Source organism: Eleginops maclovinus, chromosome 18, assembly GCF_036324505.1.
Source record: "Eleginops maclovinus isolate JMC-PN-2008 ecotype Puerto Natales chromosome 18, JC_Emac_rtc_rv5, whole genome shotgun sequence".
Classification (NCBI taxonomy): Eukaryota; Metazoa; Chordata; class Actinopteri; order Perciformes; family Eleginopidae; genus Eleginops; species Eleginops maclovinus.
The window spans coordinates 20,852,811-20,876,055 of NC_086366.1; the positions used below are offsets into that span (position 1 = coordinate 20,852,811).

The 23,245-nt window shown below is 41.2% G+C and overlaps 1 protein-coding gene across 1 annotated transcript in view; it reads right to left on the bottom strand.

Annotated features, from left to right (window-relative positions):
* The window catches only part of si:ch211-137a8.4 (retinitis pigmentosa 1-like 1 protein), a 28,486-nt gene extending 11,756 nt beyond the window's left edge, over positions 1-16,730 (bottom strand). Inside the window, exon 1 of the mRNA XM_063906268.1 lies at positions 16,375-16,730. The gene's annotated coding sequence lies outside the window, so the exon portion shown is untranslated. The remainder of the gene's footprint in view (positions 1-16,374) is intronic.
* Between the last annotated feature and the right edge of the window lie 6,515 nt (positions 16,731-23,245).

The window sequence follows — 23,245 nt, forward strand, 5'->3', positions numbered from 1 at the left end:
TGCAGGGAGGGATGGGAGGAAGAAGAGTTGGAGGGGTTGAAGGGTGGGAGGAAGAAGAGGAGTGCTGCCGACATGAGCTGATTACAAATTGTCTCTGTTTCAGTTTGTCTATGTCTTTCATTCATCACCTTCGTCTTTCTGTGTCACTGTTTGTCTTTTCTGTGTCTCTTTTTGGTTCGTCTTGTTTTGTCCCTTTCGTATAACTATATCTTTCTCTGTTTTATTTTAATTTGTATGTATTGTTTCTCCTTCCTTCTGTTTCCCTCCCTTTTTTACTTTCTGTTAATTCTTCAGTCTCCCTTTATTCTTCGCTTCACTGGCTGCTTTCATTTCACCTCTTTTCCTGTCTCCCTTATCGTAGTCTTTATCCGTCTCTTCTATTTTGCATTTCTTCTTTCATTAACCTCCATCTGTGTATCCGTATCACTCTTGTACATTTTCCCAAGTCAGGCTCTATCAGACATATCTGACAATACAACTTTGTATATGGCGATAGCACAAAGCAAAGACAATGCTAATGTTCCAGTAACCTCATTATAAAGTCAAATTTAACGTACAGAATCAAGGACACTTTTTGTCATTGATATTAAACAAGTAGAGTTCTGCATTTTTAACTCTTAAAAGTGACCTGCGGACATCTGGTTTTCTTTGTTACAGTAAAGTAGCCAGATGTTGGTTAACTTGTTGTTCAAACATTAAATTACAATGGGACAAGAAGCAGCTGGATGTCAGTCACTTTATGAGTTTCGTGGTCTTTACGTGTGTAATACAGATTGAGTCACTGTCCGTCTTGTGTGACTATTAAAGCCACAAGCTGATTTAGATTTCCATTTCTGGACTGAGACACAATTATCAACTCTGTCGCCTAGAAACTAACTTTATCTACTAATTTGCACAGCAATTATGTCTAGAGTAAAATGGAAAAAATTGATATTTTTTAACATAATGAGGAAACATTTTTGATAATGCAAAGCCACCAAATGCCCCTAACAGTGGTCTTCATTTGTTTTCTGCCTGACGTGACTAATGATATGTTAATCATGATGGTAGCCATGTTTAGGCCACTTGAACTATGACTAAGGTTATGGAAGGACAACAGGTGGGATGCAGGATGTTGAGTGACGTCCGCCGTGTCTAACCCCTGAGCTCTGTGAGCCCATACACCCTGACCAGGAACCCATAACACACCTGTGCATATCCACATTTTCCTTTCATAACATAGACACAGCCATCAGGCTTTCAGCCTAACGGGATACATGGTTAACAGGATACTAACTGTGTGACGTAATTAAGATTAACCTAGATTAAAATTCCAATTAGATTTAGAATAACATTTCAAAAGTTTTCACCATGGACATTTTTGCACACAATACACATTTTTGGCAATTTCACCACTATGGCTTTAATTTATGAAAAGACATGTGTGTAAAATGAATACTGCTTACAAACAGCATACACATGTGCTTAGCTTAATTTGCATATTTGGTATTGAAGAGTTAGCAATATTTAATTTTTGTTCATAGGTTGCAAAATTGGAAATTGTCTGCAGGTGGTGCAAGACCCAAAATGAAACCATTTCCCAACTTTGACTGTAGGTGGGGACATTGAGGTGTCACTGCAGCTGTGACTGCTTTCCTGTAGTTTTTGCAGATTAGCAGATGTTGACACTGAACAGCTGTTTCTAGGGGAGAATTTATCTAAACTTCTGAATCAGAACCAATCTTCCCATTACAGTGTAAATATTCCACTAAAATAAACATGTAATAATAATTCCGTAGCTGTCTTCACTGATTTGCACTGTTTATATGGAAAGGTTCCGGAGGCAAACAGCTCCTGCTGCAGATAACTTTGATGCAGTCATTCTGAGCCTCCTGGGTGCATTCCCTGCTGCATGTATTTTTTACTCTCTGATGAAAATCGAATCCCCCGGTTAATGTAGCTATAATGGGGGTCAATGGGGAGGTGGCAGAGTAGCCAATCACCGTTTCCCTCTTCACACTGTGATAATAGCCCTCCTCTTCACACCTTACTGCTATCAACATGTCCTCAAACCTATTGCATTCACACACAAACACACAGCTTCGGCTCTCCAGCTTAACCCTTTGTGGTGCAGATGTGCCATCGTTCAGGGCCTGAATGCAAACGGCTTGATTCCTGAGCTGTGAGAATGGTGGGCTGTTGGAGGAAGCTCAAAAGCATAATGTGTGTGTTAAGATAACGATTCAGATGGATCTAGTCTTGAAGCAGTTACAGTACAAAGTAAGGAAAGAATGCAGCAAATATACCAATGAGCCGATATCCAAAATTGATTTTTCAGTGCATAGATGTGATCACCACAAACAGTCAGATGTGTTAAATTGGAGTTTAAAGTGCCAAATCAGGAGGGAGTTCAGTTTTATCTTTGTAGTCCCATCCTTTAAAGAAGTTGATTTTTAGTTAAGTTTTACCATTATATAGCTTCATTTATTTTCTTCAGTTAATCATTTGTACACTTAAATACGAAATTGAGACCATGACTTCTTGGATTTGGCCCATCCAGAAAAAAATCATCATATCACAACAAAGCATTTGCAAAAATCCCTATCTTGAAAATGATATGAATTTAAGTAAAAACGTGTGTACTAAAAAGTATACTGAGCAAATTTGGTGCAACAAATGGTTACATTTTTCTTCTTTCTTCTCACTATAAACTGCAAGACTCCATAGATTTCAAATTAAAAAAATAAGACCAAAGGGCACTGGAGGACTTGAGCCTTTTTGAAGCAACAATGACTCTGAAAAATGTATGAAGGTGACATTTCAGGTGATGCATGGAGCCGTACTTGTAAAATATGCAGCTGGGAACACAGAGAGTCCGTAGCATTTGGTAATAAAGACCATCAGTAAAATTAAATGAAATTAGGCTTTCAGGGAACCCGGTCCAGTCAAAGTGTTCACACTCCACGGAGCTGTCGGAGTTACAATGACAAAGAGCTGTTAGACCTCTCCCTCCAGGGCAGAGGGACACAGTAGCTGCTGTGGGAATTGAACCTGTGACCTCTCAGACTGAGGCTAAGCAGAGCGTAAACTGTGTCCGCACCGAGACGGGAGCGAGTCGTATTCATTTGTGCAGTTCATACAGCGAACAGTCTTAATCAGGTCGTTCACAGAAGCTTGACAGCGATCCTGTGACCTGATGGAAGATCTGAGGGGACGTAGAAACATGTTTCCCAAGACTACAGCCTCTAATCAGCAAATACTAAAAACACTGACAAAACTGAAACGTTGACTTTAATTAAATGTATTATGTCAACAATTTCACATTTCTGTATTAGATTAGTTAAAAGCAATAATATTAAGTGGACGTAAAACATTCTATTTAAACGTAATATTATTGCTTTCAACTAACCTAAAAGAGTTATGTGAAATCTGTTGACATAATACGTTTAATTAAAGTCAACATTTCAGTTTCTTCATACAACTCTTATTGGAGGAAAATGTTCCCTTAATGTCCTTCAATTGTACAGAAATGATTACAAATGTGTATTATTAAGTTAAAACTCAATTACCAATGTTTTTGAATAGGTTTAAGATTTTTGAATTTCCGCCGGATATCTGCCACATTTTTGGGAACCAATGCCTAATATGTAAAATAACAACACGGTTTCAGATGTTTCAAAAAGTGCTTTGTGAGTATTTGTATGAGGAATAAATCACACACACTGCAGCACCGAATCAGAACCTAAACTGCATATGATTGCTTGAATCTGAACAGCTTTGAGTTATACAATCCAAGAATCGGCCAAAGAACCAAGGGAGCAAAGGTTCCAAACCATCCTCAATCTGCCTTTTACAACTTCGAAGAGACGTTCCGAAAGTGTTCGCCATTATCTCCCTTTGTTAAATCCATTGTTTCAAGATTTAACAGTCTTACAAACGCGGAACTCATGCAGAGAGACTTAGGATGCAGTAGGATGCATCCAAAAGGCTGAAATGACTGCATGCTTATCTCTCAGTGTGGCCATTCAGAACACTTTGTACAAAAGACTTGAACCACTGGTCATAACCATAGATCCGTTTTTGCATTAGGGTGCTGATAGCTTCACTATTAGCCATTAGGTTTCTTTAAAAACTATCTCCAGCTAATTGGTTTGGATTTAATCCCCATTCCTGATTGGTCACAGTGGAGAAATTCAGATTGATGCACAGCGATCATCCTGCATGTGCCGCAGACATCACATTTAACAACTTATGCTTCTGTGATAAAAGATTTAGCTCTTGCACCCAAACACTTTAGCCTCATGTTCTTCCATTCAGGATATTTGAGTTTAATGATACTGGAAAGATCCCTGAAGAGCATGAAACCAAAGCCTCCTGAACTTTCATAGCCACACAACAGAATCCTTGATCCAAACCGCTATAAAATCTAATCAATTGTTCCTCGGCCCTAGGCCTAACGGTCACTTTTCCAAAGGTTTTTTCAGAAAAATGCTGCTCTCAGACAAACAAATTGATCTTGCAACTCCGGCTGGAATACTTCACGTCAGTAATTGTTTACCCTCTGAACGGCTTCAATTGTGTTACATTCAGCAGGTTAGTTAAATTATATCTCTAGGAATATGTTATGCACCATTTAATACGCAAACTGAACACATTTTTGCCCCTTCAAATTCACACAAAAATGATCACTTTGCTGTTATGAATTTATTAGAAGATCTCATTACTTTCAGAGGTTAATTATGCAGCATGGCAAAACCATAGACCGTAATCTGGCATCTACCCTACCAACCTATGCCAGCTGAAGATAAAATTGGTTTGTAAAAGCAATCCAACACCGAGCTGTATCACTTAAGTCGCTTTGATTACCTGGTCAGGTCTGATTACACCTTTGTTCTTCACTTGTTGCTAAGTATGTCCCTGTTGGACACTCCACACGGTTTCACTTTGAGCCAGTTGGATGCAAGCAAAAACAAATGCTCCTGATTGAAGACAATGAGCAATAAACACAAACCTCCGGTTCTTAAGTCAACATTTTCAAAACCCTAAAGTATTCTATTGATAATGGTTTGAAAAAAGACAAAAGCAGCAGCTCCTCACATCAGAGAAGCTAGAACCATGGAATAATTGACATTTTGCTTGGAAATAATGAATCACTTGTCAAAAAGGTTGTTCGTTCAGTTCCGGTCTATCAACTCATTTTAATGGCACTCCTGCTAATCTGCTTTTGTCCAAACAAAGAAGGCTAACAGCAAAAGAAGCTCCTTTCTCGTTTTCTCTTTGCACAGATTTAGATACATTTTCAGCGATGACTTCATTGGCATCCAAAAGCTAACATGTATGAGGGAGGCACGGGGGAGATCTGCCCGGCAAGCTTCAGCCAGATAAACAGTTGTTGTTGCTATGGATTAAGACCCTGTGTGTTCCTGCGACAGATTGGCCTCTGAGGGGACATACAGGCCTTTTAGTGTAAATGTATTAAGCCCAGGTCTAATCCAGAGCAAGGAGAGCAGCCAATTTAAACTGGATTCAGCCCAACGGATGACACACCACTCTGTCTATCCCTCCCTTGTCTCCAGGGCCTATTTTGTCTCTCTGATTCTATCTGAGATTCTCCCTCCAATAAGTCTTTGTCATTCTTATGTGTCTGTCACTTATTTTCTGGTCTCTTATCGTAACATGTGCATCAAAAGCCTGATATATCTTTAACCTCCTTGCCACAGACCTCCATTTCTGTCCAGAAGCAAACTATCAAATGAGCCAAGCTGTTGGTAAAATACTACTTTATTACAAAAACACACACTATAGATTATTTGAACTCAGACTAATTTTGCTGGTGATAAAGCCTCTAGCCTTTAGGGGATAGATAGAATTGGACGATGAAACCCTCTTTATTTGTCACATACGTGCATCCTCTGCATTTAACCCATCCTAGTACTAGGAGCAGTGGGCAGCTATTGTGCAGCAATGGAGGTGCCTTGCTCAAAGGCACCACAGCAGGGCCTAGGAGCTGAACTGGGACCTCTCCAAGTAACAGTCCATATTTTTTTTTCAAGTCTGTGACTTGAACCAGCAACCCTACGATTCCCAGTCCAAGCCCCTACTGGCTGCTGGACTGACCAATGTTTGGTCAATTCCATAAGCTTTAATTTTCCGGTCCCCACAATGGAAATATAGACAGACTTCCTCTTTTGTGTATTCACCGCTGAAAATAGTCCAAAAAAATACACTTCTTCCTCCTGATGTTTGAAAACAACAACAATTTGATGTTTTAGGAATTTAATCTTCTTTAAATATTAATATTTGTGTTGTGTATTTTAATAATTAACATCCTCAGTAGAAACTAATGGGCATTGAGCTGAGAGACATAGACAAGAAGTCAGAGAGAACACTGACTAACATGTTGGCTTGGTTTAGATATGGGATTTTGTAAAAAATAGGTTATGAATTGTCTGCAAAAATATATTGCATCACTTTTAAGCAAAAAATAGAACGAGTCCAGCGTCTTCAATGTAAAAAAAAGCTGTTTTTCTTTATGCTGTACGAAAGGAACTTTGTGTTTCTTGGGTTGATAAAGATATGGGCTTACAGGGAAGATGAAAGGGATTCTTCACTTTATTTTCTAGACTGATTGAATCATTTGTTGATCAAATATTTGGGATCAGTACCCAATTGTATGTTGCAGTCTTTTAAATATACATTATTGCTCTCTGTGATCTTCTTTTCAGTAGTTTAATAATGTGTTGCTCTGATTACATTCCTGCAGATTTCACATCCCGTTTTATCTCCCTGAAGCAGCACATGAAAAGTGAACTGAATTGATGTTTTTTTGTCATGGCCTTATTACCATGCAGACCTATTTTCAAAATACAACTCCCTTATTATCCCTGCTGTTGTACTTTGGCATGGGAAACAGGGTTGGGAGTAATCTGAAAAGGCTTTCATGTGCAATGCTATCAGGGTCCACTTATTTTCAACTCAGTTTGTCCTCAAAATAAGAGAAACGTTGAACGAGATTTCTCTGTGCTAGTTCAACACAGTGTGCTTGCTCATGAGTACTCTGCAAAAAGAGAAAGAAAGAAGCATGAAGTTTAGAATTTTAGAATAAATAAAAAACTATTATGATAAAAAGAATTACAAACAAGAGCCACAACAATAAGAGCATGATTAGTCGATCAACAGAAAAATAATTGCCAACTATTTTGATAATTGATAGTGCTGAAGACATTTTTCATGCAAATGTGGACAAAAATATTGCTGCTTTTCTCCGGTTTTATATCAAGTAAATGTCTTTCGGGTTTGTAATTACGAAAACATGATATTTTAAGTGTCTTTGGGCTTTCAGAAACTGGGATGGATCTAGAAAATAATCGGGACATGATAAGATATTTAAAATAGTCATTGGAATCTGTGCTCCACTATTTAGACTTTAGAAGGTGCCGTTTGATACCTCTGCCAGGGAGATCATTTTTCTTGTCCATTTTTAAAACTATTTCTAGCCATTTTTGTGAAACATATTGGAAAAAGGTTGCAAAGTCCAAGGATTAATCTATTACATTTCTGGATTCGGATCAGTTTTTGGGGTACATAAACGTATAATGTTTCAATTTTAACATTTGCAAGATCAGGCATTCGTGATGCATTCATGTAATGCATTTCCCATTACAGTGTTATTTAACAGATTATGCGGCAGGGCTCCTGGATGATGCAACGTTACAGAAAGTTTCCTTTAGCCACCACACACCTCCACACCCTTCCTGCTGACGTATCCTCGAGGGGAACCCTACAACCTGCATGCAGGCCGTTGTCCCGCTCGCACTGCAGCCGACCTTAACCTCTGACCTCTGACATCTGAAAGTTTAGGGTCAAGAGGGAAAAGAGGCTTTCCCTGCAGGAAGCAATAAAGTTTCAAATTACATGACACTTGATTTAAGCCTGTTAAATCCATCAGAGGGATCAGGAGAGGCTGCATGCAAGCTCTCACACAGGTTCACATGTGAAGGAAGACATACAGAGAGCAGCTCAGAGTGGGACAACATATCCAACCACACACCCTCAGAGCATGAAAACAAGAGTGTAATCAGGACTTAACCCCATCAGCCCGGCTGTAGAGCTCCGCTGCTTAAGTCAACAGTCATTTTCGTTAACTCAAGGTAAACATACTCACACACCTGCCTGACCAAAACACCACTCAATACTCAGTAATTCCACCTTATTTAAGTGTATTTTCACCACTTAATAAGTGAACAAGTCTTAAAACAGGAGTCAATAGCAGCTGGTAGTAGTATCAGGTAGCCAATAAAGAGAGGAACAGACTACAATGAACTTCAGATAGTTAGCCGCTAAGATGCTATGTCTTTGTGTTGAGCATCCAAGGCTGTCACATGATTAAAAAAAATGTTCAGGTCATGATGTTTTGTGAATGACCAGGAAATGTTACAGTTCAGTCCTTTCTAAACCGGTCATACACATCCTTGCAACTTTTAATTAAATTCCACTCTGAATTACTAGTCTTTGGTTTACCAAATGTAAACTGTTTCTGCAGTGGAGGAAAAATAAAATGTTATCACTATCCTAAAGATAAATCAAAAATGATTCTGATATTTTGTCCGTATTCCAGCCCAGTTCTGACAGACTGCCGCTGCAGGAAATATCCAAAACAAAGCACTCACATTCAAAAATTGTCTGGAAGGCTGAAATTGTGGGCAACTAGAGAAGAAACGCACCATGGAGCCAAATCTCCACCATTTCCTGCTTTTAAATATACATCTTAATTCAAACTGTGCACTGTGTTTCTTTCTGTAATAATCCAGTTCGCTACTACATTATTCAAAATGGGTACAGTTGAATAATTGACTTTTAACGAATAGTGTATGGCCCATCACTTTAATGTAATTACTTTCACTGTATTCTAACAATAGGCAAACCAACATGAACCTAGTTTTCATCTGTCACCTTTCAAGAGAACAACCAGAGGTGGAAGAAATACTTGATGATTTACGTAGCATTTCGACAGTCAAAAAATACTCAGTTACAAGAAAAGTCCTACATTCAAAATTGTCCTTAAGTAAAAGTATAAACCTATTTGCATCAAAACATACTTCAGGAACCAAGTACTCATTATCCAATAAGAGCACACTTAAGTAACAGTTAACTTATGCTGTTGATGTCTAAATAGAGCTATTTAGAGTTACAAGAGAAACAAGATAGATTAAATACATTGTTAACGTTTGTCAGATCAGCTTGGGACTGAAAGGAACATTGTTCCAAAAGCCTATTGTCTGACAATCTGATATCGAACATCAATTCCCCCTGAAGGCCCTTTGCTTTATATATACTGTTGGATTTGTTAAGTAATGGCATGAGTAGTGAGATTGGTGAGTGTCTAGGTAAGAATATCAGAGTAAGCCAATCAGAAGCCACGTAGGGCGGGTCAAGCCTTTGCCAGTATTCCGCACAACAATTAGCCATGTGATTCCGTTTTTGCATAAATGGACTTTTGTCCATCCATCTTCTCCCGCTTATCCGTCAGGGTCGCGGAGGTAACAGCTCCAGCAGACAGCCCCAAACTTCTCTTTCCATTGCCACATCAACCAGCTCTGACTGGGGGATTCCAAGGCGCTCCCAGTCCAGCGAAGAGATATAATCCCTTCACCTGGTCCTAGGTCTACCCCTCGGGCTCTTCCCAGCTGGACTTGCCTGGAACACCTCCCTAGGGAGGTGCCCAGGTGGCATCCTCACTAGGTGCCCGAACCACATCAACTGGCTCCTTTCAACGCGAAGGAGCAGCGGTTCTACTCCGAGTCCCTCCCGGATGACTGAACTTCTCACCTTATCCCTAAGGGAGATGCCAGCCACCCTGCGGAGAAATCACATTTCGGCCGCTTGTATCCATGATCTCGTTCTTTCCGTCATGACCCATCCTTCATGACCATAGGTGAGGGTAGGAACGAAGATGGCCCGGTAGACAGAGAGCTTTGCCTTCTGGCCCAGCTCTCTTTTCATCACAACGGTGCGGTAAAGCGACTGCCCATCTCACACTCCATTGTTCCCTCACTCGAGAACAAGACCCCGAGATACGTGAACTCCTTCACTTGGGGTAAGGCCTCATTCCCTACCTGGAGTGGACAGTCCATCCGTTTCCTGCTGAGAACCATGGCCTCAGATTTGGAGGTGCTGATTCTCATCCCAGCCGCTTCACACTCGGCCGCGAACCGATCCAGATGGCTGGGTTGGGGTCAGACCATCCACCTTTTACACAACTCCACCAGAAGTTTATACATTTTTAAACCTCAACAACCAACCAGAAGCTTCATCCAGTCAGTACAGATTGGTCAACTCAAAATGATGTTCGGAGACAATGAAACTGGGTTTCAGTTACATTGAGAGTAAAAACACTTTTCTCCCAGATTTGATTAAAAATATGTCTCTGATCAAAACGTTTGTCTCTGATCATAGGTCTGTGTAGGAACAAGTTGAGTTGGATCGATTAGTCAAAAAAACACAGGACTTTCATCTAGGAAACTGGTGTTTGGATCCCGTGTGAAGCCAATATTTATTATTTGAATTGACATCCGTTACTTGGAAAATTAAGGAACATACTTATCTTAGGCCAAGAACGATGTTTTTTCCACTTCTGTTTTGTTTTGTCAATGTACAACATTTTTCACTTCCACTAACGTTAATCTAGAAAGAAATACTTTTATTAATAAAATATTAAGAGTTGACAGAGTTGACTGAACCTCTAATTCAACATTATCAAACCCTAATCTACATTTTAGATTACGGAGGTCTAAATGAGTTGAAGTTGGGGCCATCAGATGCTCCAGTGTTCAACTTTTCATGTCCGGAGTCCTAAACTCTCACCCAGATGAGGCGTTCTCTTGTTCCTATCAATCACCCAGCAGCTCATCCACCTCCACCACACTATAGGCATTCCTCACAACAAGCCCGCAGTTTAAAGGGACATTCTCTGTTTTCTGTTTTCCCCTCCCTGTCCATAGTGGCATCATTATAAGAGCCTATTATGGCGGTACAGAGGCCAACTCACAGACTAAATGCCTTGTTTCTGTCCACCATGGGAGCCTTCTATAGAGCCACAATTCCCTCCTTCAACAGAGAGGCCCCTTCATTACGCTGCCCCCTCCTCCCCCTCCTCCTCTCATCCTCCTCACTCTCTTCTCCCTCAGACACAGACAAGCCTTTATCTGCCCATCATGTGCTCGCTCTCTCTCTCTCTTTTTTCTCCAGCCTGACCCTGTTTTCAACAGCGAACAGTCATGCCGGTTAGGATTTGGGGGTGGGGGGGACTCACACACACATGCAGAGTGGGAGGGAAAAGGCTGATTTGGAAAGCCAGCTAAATATTTTATCCATGGCCACGCTATCTGTCTGTGTAGCTTAATACTGATTTGATGTTATCTCCTAAGTCTTTCCAGCAGAGGTTTTTTATTTTCTGATCAAATAATCTCTTCATATCTGCTGGGCAATATCTAAACAGTGCCCCATGTCATTTTGCTTTCTTTTTTTATCCCCGTATAGATGTTGGACTGTACATCCAGCCAACAATGCAACCAACCACCATTATGAAGTCAAATCAACAATGGAGCTGCACCAAGCTACTGTTGTCAATATCAAATAATCTGTTTGTTATTACACTTGTTAAGACATTCACCATCTGGTCTAAAAAAACATCCGAAAACTTCCATTCCATATTCCCACGTCCTGATGGACATCATTAAATGACTTGTTTTGTGTGAAAAACAGAAGCTCAGTTCAGAATCTAAAAATTCTTAAATTCAACCAATGAGTGTTTGGCTGATCTGCTCAATTTACAGCTTACACAAAAATCCGTCAATTGGCTCATGATGTCTACAGTAATCAACTGTATCTCAAAAGGACAGAATACAGAAGACTCAAGTTCAAAAAAGCTAAATTTTTCCAAAACATGTTTTAAACCTTTCAGGCAGCTGATGGGTTTCACTTACTGTTATTATAAGGAAAACCAACCTGCCTAACAGCTCCTGTAGCTGCATTAACAGTGACACTGTATTGAAGACAGTATCTGCCTTCACCACTCAACCATGGCATATGCATTTGACAATGGCTTACATAACTCAAGCTGGTTTCTGCCGTTAATGAGAAAAATCAAACAGATGCTGTGCAGAATGGTAGTCGGGAATCCAAACAAGGGTGATTCGGCGTTAATAGGTTAAAAAGGGCACATGAAATGAAAACCCAGAGGTGCGACTTCTCTCTGCAACAGCGTGTTAAATCAGTGTGACTAGGCTCCTCTAGCAACTTCATTGATTCGGGGAAAAGGCAAAAGAGGCCATGCGAAAGAAACCTTTACATTACAGTAAAACCCTTCATGGGAAGGAAGTGAATCGTCTGCTGCGCGCTGCCGTTATATACTGCACCGAATTGAAAAACCCTCATGATGTGCATGTGATGTGCACAGACCAGGGGAAAACGAGCTGTACATTACTGAACAATTTTCTCCTTGTCTTGCCACTGCGGTCGCCATGTTGGCTATCTAAACAACCGTTTTCCTCCATCTGCTCGACTGATTTTTTGCCGTTTGCTGGCGTTCATGTGGCGGACCATGAATACCCCCCGCCCCCACCTCCTATTCCAACCTTATTATCAGATCTTTTAGTTTGTCAACTAACTTCTAACGTGTCTCCTATATTTTCCCTCCAGTTTCTCTCTTTCTCTCTCTCTTTTTCCAATCAATCTATCGACTTTAATTAAATGTATTATTTCAACAGATTTCACATAATTGCATCAAGTTAATTGAAAATCCACATTATTAAGTTGAAATAACAAAAAATAATATTATTTATTTCAAGTAACATAATACAGCTATGTGAAAACTGTTGACATAATACATTTAATTAAAGTGAACGGTTCAGATTTTTCAGTGCTCCATCTATGGCACCTTTTCCTCTTTAAAATCTATTTCCTTATCTCCTGCTCCTTCTCTGTCTTTACCCATTTCTTTGTCCTGATATACTTCTCTTCACTCATGTTCTTATCTTTAACTGCTGCTTGAATGTGTATTCCTTCACCTCCTCTTGATTATTTTTCTTGTTCCTGCCCCTGTTATTTCCTATATTCTCAAACTCTTGTTTTATGTCTCCTTCTCAAGTTGTTCCCCTTGCTTCATCAGTGCTTAATTTACTCTCAATCAATGTCTCTTCTTGTTTAAATAGTCATTTCTCCCTTTCTTCAGTTAACCTGTCCACCTTCCTCCATCCATTGGGTCCTCTTACTGCTTTTCTTTCCTGTCAACTACACTACCGTCCTCCTGCCCACTTCCTTTAATTTGTCTCCATTTCTCCTCTTGACCTCTTCATTTATGTTCTCTTTACATTTCCTTATTACTGTGTACAGGCATTTTTGTTTCTTGTACCGTTTAATTTGTCCTATGTTTCTGCCATTATCAGTCTTTCTTTCTCTCCCTGACATTTGTTCTACCTTCTCTTCCCTTTAAAGTTATCATCCATCCTTTGCTTGTCTTGTTTGCCCTACTGTCATGGTCATCTTTATACTCTCTTTTTCTCATCTGCTTTTTACACTCTCTTCTCTCCTTTACATATTCTTTTCTATTATACCCTTTACCATTGTGTTTGTTTTTAAATAGCCTTTCTTCATTTTTTTATACAATTAGTCTAACAATTGCAAAATCTTTAATGTAATGATTCAATTAATTGATATGTTGTTGTGTATGTTTGTGATCTGTTAGTATTTGTATGTATTTGTCCATTAGCCTCCTCTTGTTAAGTCTGTTTGCTGGTCCCTTTTTAATAACTATGTAAGGTAGCTGCCCCTATTCTAGCAGTACATACACAGTTGTGCACAGATATAAGGATTTCATATAGCTCCTCATATGGACCCCCGACGGTGTCGACTGCTGTATAAACAGATAGTAAAGTAATATTTTCTTGACAAATAATACATGAAGGCAAGACACTAAAAGCCAAAGCATGTGTTTTCATTTACTGGTTAAGTTGGGCAAATATGTCTGTATTGCTGTTGCACTGTAGTGTTTCCCTTTAAAAGACAATTAAAGTAACTGTATATCTGCTTACAACTACATTTCTGATTGGCCATTGTGAATGCTAAAGAAACCCCAGTTTCCTTGATTTTTTTCTTCTTTGGACACCCTCCTCACCTCCATTTTCGATGTATACTTTCATTTACTTCAACTTGTCTGACTTTTAATACACCGCCTCCCATATATTTCAGTTATCGCTTTAAAACTTCCACGTCTTTCTTCCTTTCCTGTCATTTCTTCTCCCCTCCTCCTTTTGATGTGTTAAATGAAGGCTGCTTGAGAGCGCGAGACCAACCACATCCACGAGCTCTTCTTCTTGTTCTTCTTTTTCTTCTGTGTTTATCCGTTAAAAGCCCCAATAGCGCGTGTTCACGTGGACAAGAAACCTTTCTGATGAGAAGAAGGGAGGGGGGCGCGTTCACGAGGCTCAGGGGGAGTAGGGGAGGAAGCTAGTCAGCCATCCAGTCGCGCGCATGCTCGAGACAGCAGGTGCCCGAGCCCCCGTTAGAGAGAAAAAAAAACTCATTTGCATTGCTAATGAGCTCCTCGGAGCCTCCTCCCCCTCCATTTTGGGGGGCAAAAAAAGCTTCTAATATGGCGACATGTTTTTATTCTCCCCTTCCAAGAAGCCATGAAAAGAGATTAATTCCTTATAGTTAAAGATGTATTTTAAAAATACAGCAGTAGCTAATGCAAATCCTTGAAGAAAGCTCATAGGACAAATATAAAAAACCAAGAAACATGAAGAAGGTCACCAGACTTCGAAGGGTGGACCCACACTTTAAATAACGTATTATAATCTAAAATAGCGACTTTTCATGTGGAAATGTTTGTGAGGAGGTTCATTCGGGTTAATGGGCCGATTTAAAGTGTTTCCCAACAGAGCTACACAGGGAACAATAGAGGGTGAGTGTGACGCCATGGGGGAGACAGCATGCAATATGGGCATTGCAAAGACCACAAAATGGTCAATTCATAAGCCAATCGACAGGGATGCTCATAAGCAATGTTGATAAAAGAGTAACCAGAAAAGGGTTCAAGGAGGGCTTCGACATCATCATCATCAACAACAACAACAACAACAACAGAGAGGGGCTCACACTGAATTCCTCATTGAGCAAAAGAAGTGAAGCGCCAAATTCCCAACAAGCAGCCCCCTTGTCTATTGTGGGTGAAGAACGGGAGATGAAAAAAGGCTGCTCTACTCATTCCTTCAAATAATCTTAGAGAGAATAAAGTATTTCCGTTAGTCATAACAATAACTGTACCGAAGGGTCTAAAAATAATCACGTTTCCCTGCTTTCTCCACGTTGACCTCGTTTACACACATGGACGGCAAGCGGTGATTATGATGTGATTCTGTCTGTCGCCATGTGCGAGCGCCTTTATACGCGCAAAATGGTAGAGACCCTCGCACCCCAAACCACCGTCTCTCTCTCTGCGCGCGCATTGTGTATTATTGTCAGGTTTTTATTGCACTGCTGATGTTGTTTGTAATTACCATTAGCAAAAAGGCTCAATCACAGTTAAATTCATCTTTGTATGTTTTGCTGTTAATTTCCAGACGATAGAAACACACATACATGCACATGTAGAAACACCCACACACGTGAACAGATGACACACTCTCATGTCAGATGCACAGATTTAACATTGGACTGTATATGACTGCCTAATCGCCCCATAAATTGAAAAATGGTTGAAATATAGACCGGCTTTACCTCCCTGCACTGTGTACAAGGAGGAAAAAGAACCCAATGCTCCCTGTTGAGCCGCACATGGACACTATAAAATATAAAGAAGATATGGAGTGTTTTGATCAATGAAAAGGACAAAACGGCGCACAAAAACTCACCAACAGGTTCACCCAGATTTGTGCTAGCCTGTTTGATTAATCTGCAGGGTTTGATTTTGTGTGATTGACTATACAAAATTAACATATTTATAATTTATTTTTTGAGAAGCAACCCGATCAACAGTTTTTGGTCATGCCACCGCGCGCAGCTTCATTGTCCCCCTCCACCGCCGCTCTCTGCCTCCTCGCGCACACCAAAGACCCGCCGACCACGCCAAAATAAGCCCCTCGTGCGCCCCCGGTCAGTATAACCACACCGCTCCTACTACTACTACTACCGGCTTAATGTGACTGTTAACGGCTAATTGCCCGCCGGCTAATCGCCATTAAATGCATTCCCACGACTTGTATCCAAAACTGCACCCACAGCGTTTCATTGAAAGATGTGAGAAGCACAATAAATTAATTAGAGGCAGATATGATGCAAACAGCAGCCAAGACACGATAAGAGCCAGGAAAAGGTAAATAAATGAGCCAAACAAACCTCCTTCCGTGCGCGTAAATCCGTTTCCAAGCGCGTGGTGAAAAGGGTAATACGCTTGTTGTGTTGCACGGGCTCAATCCTACCAGCCTCTCTCTCTCTCTCCGTCTGTGCCTAGGTCTCTCTCCCTGTCTGTCTCTCTCGATCCCTAACGCGTCTCAGTCTCTCTCTACCCCCTCTTTCATTTTCAATGTCTCTCTCTCTTTCTCTCTCTCCTTCTCAGCCAATTGTGTGAGGGATGGAATTGGCGCGAGGGGTCTTGTAGCGGGACGTTGGCAGGTCCTGAACGCGCGCGCCGCACACACACACGCGTGTAATCACATGCACGGACGCACAAGAACCCCTTCTATCACTCCCCTATGGTTGCCCCTAGCAACTATGAAGAACGACCCCGCCCCTTGCCTCGCTGTACCCCACCACCAACCTACATTTCATCCCTAAATTAAAGACGGTTTAGGGAAAAATTATCTCGTCGCGGGTTAATTTGCTCACCGGCCGCTCAGTAGATGATGCGCGCGAGCTTTTCATAGATTGCGAGAGACAGAAAGCGGGTGACAGAGAGAGTCTGGGCGCCAACAGCTTACAACTCTCCCCATGGTGGTTGCTCCATTCAGGTTTCAGGCATTGTATTGTAGCAGTGTGTGTGTGTGTGTGTGTGTGTGTGTGTGTGTGTGTGTGTGTGTGTGTGTGTGTGTGTGTGTGTGTGTGTGTGTGTGTATGTGTGTTTGTGTGTTTGTGTGTGTGTGTGTGTGTGTGTGTGTGTGTGTGTGTAGACAAGGAGAACAATGGGGGCAAAGCATCAGAGCAAGAAGAGGGGGCCAATGGGGAGGGGAGGGGTAAGGCCCCCCCTTCTTTTAAAATCAACCATTCAGAGTGAACTGGAAGAAGATGGAGAAAGAAGGAGTGCAATCACACTGAGCAGGCAAAATTTGAAAGTGCACATGTTGCCTGCATGTCCCTGCACTGCGTTCAGTTTGCAATACAGCTTGGTTCCATCTGCTTTCGAGCGCCCACCTCATAACCGCATTCTCCTTTGCCAAACTTAACTAGTTATGATCTATGGCTTATTTGCTATGACCGAAGTGTCATTCCTGACCTATCCGATTCAGTTACAATTTTGAAAGAAGTATAATTGAACTATGGTTTAGCAGAATTGTCCAATAGGGACATCAGTGCTGCAGAAAAGGACACCAGGACTGACACTAAACCAGTGCAAGTCCCAAACTGCATCCACACTTGCTATGAAATGAAATACATACAAAACACAAGTTGGTGTGAATTGGGGGCAGAGAGGGGAGACAACTTTTAATGGTAACAAAAATGTAAAATTAGAAATAAGTCAAGTTATTGGTAGCCTTTGGTTGGCCTCGCTTACGCCCTGTAAGGGTAGTTGAATCGAACCCTGGAACGTTTCTTCCCTTTGTTTGATCTGATGAGCGGTCATCACCCTGAGGTCCCTCCTCCTAATTTCCCACTGCTAGGGGACTGTATCTTGCTAGCTACCTAACTACCTAGCAAGCCACTAAATGTTTTGAATCTACCAACTTTATATACTTAAACGACCAAAACTGATCTGATAACAACACTCTGATGTTCTCGTTGGTTATACAGCAGAAATAGTTTTCATTTTTCCATCAATGACAAATACATTGGAACTGCATTTCACTCGATCTATGTGCAGCATTCAGTCTCTATGCCCCATATACTGTATCTATACCAAACCTCCAGTAAACCTTAGCTTCACTGCAACTCACATCTTTTAAATCAAGGCAGAAACATTGTTTGCAGCTGCCTCTTAATAAATCAAATAACTATCAATTTCTTACACCGCCCTGTCATTTTATTCTCCTATTGTATAAATGTCAATTTGTTTAGCCTGTTTTCATTTCCTGTTCTCTTGGCTCTCTACAACAGTTCTTAAGTGTATTTTGTCTCAGTGCTTTTGATGTTTGATGTAAAGCACTTTAAACAACACAGTCTCAGTGATCACAGAGATAGCAAGAGCAGACAAAAAAGATTTTCAACAAGCTTAGACTCAGCAGACCAGACTCTCACTGTCCCACAGATCAAAACATGTTGTCTGTGATGCACATTTTGACAACTGCTGACCAAAAGGGGGTAAAGAAAAAGTGATTAAGCTGTTTTCCTTTTGTGCTGTTTTAGTGTTGACAGAGGTCTTTCCCAAAAGACACCTCAAAACAAAAGTGTGGAAACAGGAAGCAGAAACCTTTAATTCTTAAAAGTCAAGTTCTTACTAATGACCAAAAAGGGGCGACTTGACTGGTCACAAAAGTAAGTTCAATCGAATAAAACCCTGAGAAATCTTTTGATTTTAATGGTTTCAATTGTTAGTTTCAAGTCTTATTCAATATGCATGATGTTCATTTAAATAATTGTCCCATTTAGTGTAAAATATTCGTAAAAACAGCACTATAAAGGCAATAGTAAGTGGTACTCTTTGAATCCCTTGCAATGATTTAACCACTGCTGAGGTTTCTTTGAGTAAGGTATCAAACTTTAAACGGCGCCCTCAGAGCTGCAAAGTGACAATGGAGACAGCTGTTCGTGCTCAGAGGACACTTCCTTTGCAGAAAAACGAGGAAAACATAAAATACTGAGCTGGCTATAAAAAATTCTCAGATATGTGAGGGTAAGTCAGGCGAGTTTTATTGCCTTCTACATTGACTCCATCATATTAAGAAGTACTGAAAAGTAAATCCTCCAGCTGTAATTGAGGAGTGCTGAGTCATACTCCTTCTGCTCCACATCACCATTGGAGTGTCTGCAGATCACTCCATGTGTTCACCTAATGAGGCTTGAAAACCAGGAGTTCGAAAATAACTGTCATATTTAAGAAGTGAAATATCGACATCATGTTAATAATACACATGCGATATCATATAAGAAATCCAGCACCTCTTAAATCATTTCAGTTTCTTCCCATTTACAATTCATGCCCCCCCTGAGAGAAATGACAGTTCATTTATGTAGCTCAATATCACTCATTTTATATTTGGCATATTTTGCATTGTATACAGTATATGACATCCTCTGTCCTTAGACCCCTACATCAAAGAAGGAAACACTTCCAAAGAAACCCGACAGTGAATGGGGAGGAAATGGAAGAAACCAAAGTGCAAGCAACAAAGGACGATCCCTCTCCCAGGACCGGCAGACGTGCAATAGATTTACTGTGTAAATTAAAAAGATAATACATTTGCAGCATAGGCAGTCCACATGCTAGAAAAGATCATGTGTCTAAGAAGAAGATGAAGATGGATCCAGTTGGATGTCAACAACCCTCTGGGTGTCATCAAAGAAGTAATTAGTTGATCATCAGGCAGAACCAAGACAACAGGCATAGCCAGGACTCAGGACCACATCAACAGCCAAGACTGAGGAAACAGAATTCAACACCCCAGCGACAGGGACAGCCCGACTTGTGATCCAACACTCAGAAACACAGCAACAGGCACAGCCAGGACTTAGGATCCAGGACTCAGGACCACAGAAACAGTCATGACTCAGGATCCAGGACTCAGGACCACCGCAACAGGCACAGCCAGGACTTAGGATCCAGGACTCAGGACCACACTGACAGGCACAGCCACAACTTGTGATACAGGACTCAGGAACACAGAAACAGCCATGACTCAGGATCCAGGACTCAGGACCACAGCAAGGGGCACAGCCATGACTCCGGATCCAGGACTCAGGATCACAGCAACAGGCACAGCCAGGACTTAGGATCCAGGACTCAGGACCACCACAACTGCCACAGCTAGGACTTAGGATCCAGGACTCAGGACCACCACAACTGCCACAGCTAGGACTTAGGATCCAGGACTCAGGACCACACTGACAGGCACAGCCACAACTTGTGATACAGGACTCAGGAACACAGAAACAGGCACAGCCACAACTCAGGATCCAAGATCCAGGACCCAGGAACACAGCAACAGGCAAGACTTACGATCCAGGACTCATGACCACAGCTACAGGCACAGCCACGACTCAGGATCCATGACTCAGGATCCAGACGTAGCCTTCAATGCTGTCGACCTGCCAGGTGGCAGACACAAACAACTCTGAGGAAGCTGGGTTAGTAGCATACATATTTGGGATATGAGTTTTTACAGGTACAGAGAAAGAGAAGAGAGAAGTAAGGTGTCCCCAAGCTGTCTAAACCTATAGCAGCATAATGGAGGGCTGATTCTAGGCAGCCCTAAGCAGGTTTTTTTTTTTTAAAGGAATGTCTTAAGACAATGGTGGACTGCGTATAACTGCTCCACCAGCCTACCGTTTGCTAACAGCAGCTGCTGGTAGTAACTTACTGTCTGACTGTCAAACAAACAATTTTCCCTGATTAATATTTCTCTATAAAAAGCTGGCATCAAACCAACCTTTAAACTACTTTGGAGGAAAAGGGGTAATTGTCATTTTCATTTATTTTTGGCCACAATAACAGGGGTAATGAAAATCTGATATTGTGACAGCCATTATCCAAGCTCCCTGTAGACTATACCACTCATTAGGGAATGGTCTATCACACTTTGACCTTTTAATATAAACTGGGTCATCCCGTTTTGGCCCTGCAGTGGAAGACAGAATATTCCTCTCTATGCTTGTAGTTCAAAACAGACTAATGAGTGATCTAATAAAGGATGCACAACTGTATGTGGCTGTTATTGCAGACACACACAAAGATAAAGCTTCAGGGCAAAGTTGACGAACATGACAACATGGTTTCATCTAGAATTCCCTCTCAAGTCTCTTTTCCCCTCATACCTTCATTCTTCACTCCTCCTGCCTTCCTCTGTCTACGACTCTAATTTAATTTCTTCCATCTCCCTTTCATAAAACCTTTCATCTCTTTCCCATTCTGTTCCTATCTCTGCCTTATTCGACCACCGCCTCCATTCTTTTATTTCTCCATCACTCAATCTCTTTACTCTCTAACAAGGTGAATACATGCTGCAGCTATCTATCTATCAATCTATCTCACATACATACAAGCAAATGAAGACAGAAGGACAAACACCCTCGTATACACACAAGCACAGGCGCAAACCGAGACATGCACACAAAATAAATCGAAACACACACAGTCCAAAGTCGTCTGGATGTCACTAGACAGAGAGATGACTAGAGAAAGTCTCTGCCTCCGGGGTGACAACAGTGTGTGTGTGTGTGTGTGTGTGTGTGTGTGTGTGTGTGTGTGTGTGTGTGTGTGTGTGTGTGTGTGTGTGTGTGTGTGTGTGTGTGTGTGTGTGTGTGTGTGTGCGCGTGTGTGTGCGTGTGACTGTGTAAACGGCAACGAGGACAGAGCATGAAACAGAGGATGGTGAATGAGGGGGAAAGACTACAGGAAGAAGAATAAGTGAGAAAGTGTCAGACAGCAGCAGGATTGAGGCAATAAAAGAGGGCCAGAGAGGAAGTGAGGCATGGATAGACTGAGAGAGAGGGGGTAATGAACAGGAGAGAGAGAGTTCGCCTGAGGACACAGCAACAAGCCTTGGTGTGTCTGGCTAAAGCAGGAGCGGCTGGGTAATAAATAACCGTCACCAGGATGTCAGACAGAGGAATAGTGAAGGAGATACCCACAGATAGAGTGATAAACAGATGTATGTTAGGGATAAAATATGACAAAAGTACGGGGGCCGACAGGTGCTAACACGCTGCAACGACCCTGTACCACGTGTCAAATCACATGCGAATGTAGAAAAATCTTCACCAACTTGAGGAAACATGAGCAGCTGAGCAGCAAGTTGTTGAAAAGGTTTCTTCATTTGCATGTGTTTTGGTACATTTGTCTTGTCGTTGAAGAGCATTTTAACGGTGTTGGGGATAATCCTTTCACATGGAAAATAATATTACGGATGTTAAATGTGTTTGGTGAGTAGGGATTGTTAAAGGTGTTGGTAGGAGTCTGAGGTTGTGTACAGTAAACAGTGTTCCAGATGAGTGGGATTATAAAGGATATTGGGGTTTCTAAATTGGTTTTCGAATGCATGTACAGTATGTATGTATGTATGTATGTATGTATGTATGTATGTATGTATGTATGTATGTATGTATGTATGTATGTATGTATGTATGTATGTATGTATGTATGTATGTATGTATGTATGTATGTATGTATGTATGTGTGTGTGTGTGTCTGTGTGTGTGTATGTGTGTGTGTGTGTGTGTGTGTGTGTGTGTATGTAGTTCACTAGTTTTCTCACTTTTTGATTGAATTGCAATCAAAATGAAATATTTTTTCTCTTTTAAATAAAAGATAAAATACTAAGACATTAAGACCACAAGAGGAGGATAAACGACAAGGAGATGGAGAGTGAATAATGTCATGTGAATGGCAGGATATGGATGTGCCATGTATACATGTACACACACACACACACACACACACACACACACACACACACACACACACACACACACACACACACACACACACACACACACACACACACACACACACACACACACACACACAGGGATTTGAGTGGGACTTCTCAGTTAAGTCATCTCTGTTGTCTTAGCTCTTCACTGAGCAGGCACACACACACACACACACACTTACACATTTCTTTCCTCCCACTCATGCTATCAACAAGCATTAGGGCAAATACCTTATGAGCTTTATGTGAGTGTATGAGTACTGAGCATGTGAGTTTGTAGGAATTGCAGATACAATGTACACTATTCACTGCTCTGCTCAATGTGTACAGGTCAGTAACAAAACAAAAACAAAACAAGCCAGCTATACGTGACTGCAATGTAATCCAAGTAATGTCCTGCCTCCTGAGAAAACAGCTTGAGATACTCCCAGCCTTCAGTAAAAAAAAATAGCGGATTTGCACACTTCCAA